Here is a 392-nt window from a genome sequence, read left to right as displayed (position 1 = left end):
TTTTTTTTTGTGTACCTGTCTCTGAGGCTGAGTTTTGGCTGCACGATGAACTGTCTCCTTTCTCCGAATCCAAAGGAGACACCAACAGCAGCATCGCTGCTGCTGCTGCTGCTGCTGCTGCTGCTGCTGCTGCTGCTGCTGCTGCTGCTTGTGCTGCTGCTGGTGTTGCTGCTGGTGTCTCCTTTTGCTGCTGTTGCTGGTGCTGCTGCAGCAGCAGTACCTGCAACAGCTGCGTTGGTTGCTGCTGCTGCTGCTGCAGGATCTGCTGCTGCTGCTGCTCCTGCTGCTGCTGCTGCTGTCTCCTTTTCTTTAAACCTTCTGCGGTGTATAGGCAGCCACAAGGGCCCCACAGCTGTACACTCTACCCCCATAAAGACAGGAGACAGTGGGTT

Source organism: Eimeria mitis, genomic scaffold (assembly GCF_000499745.2).
Source record: "Eimeria mitis Houghton genomic scaffold, Emh_scaff3296, whole genome shotgun sequence".
In the NCBI taxonomy this organism is placed as follows: domain Eukaryota; phylum Apicomplexa; class Conoidasida; order Eucoccidiorida; family Eimeriidae; genus Eimeria; species Eimeria mitis.
This window is presented reverse-complemented; position numbering follows the sequence as displayed.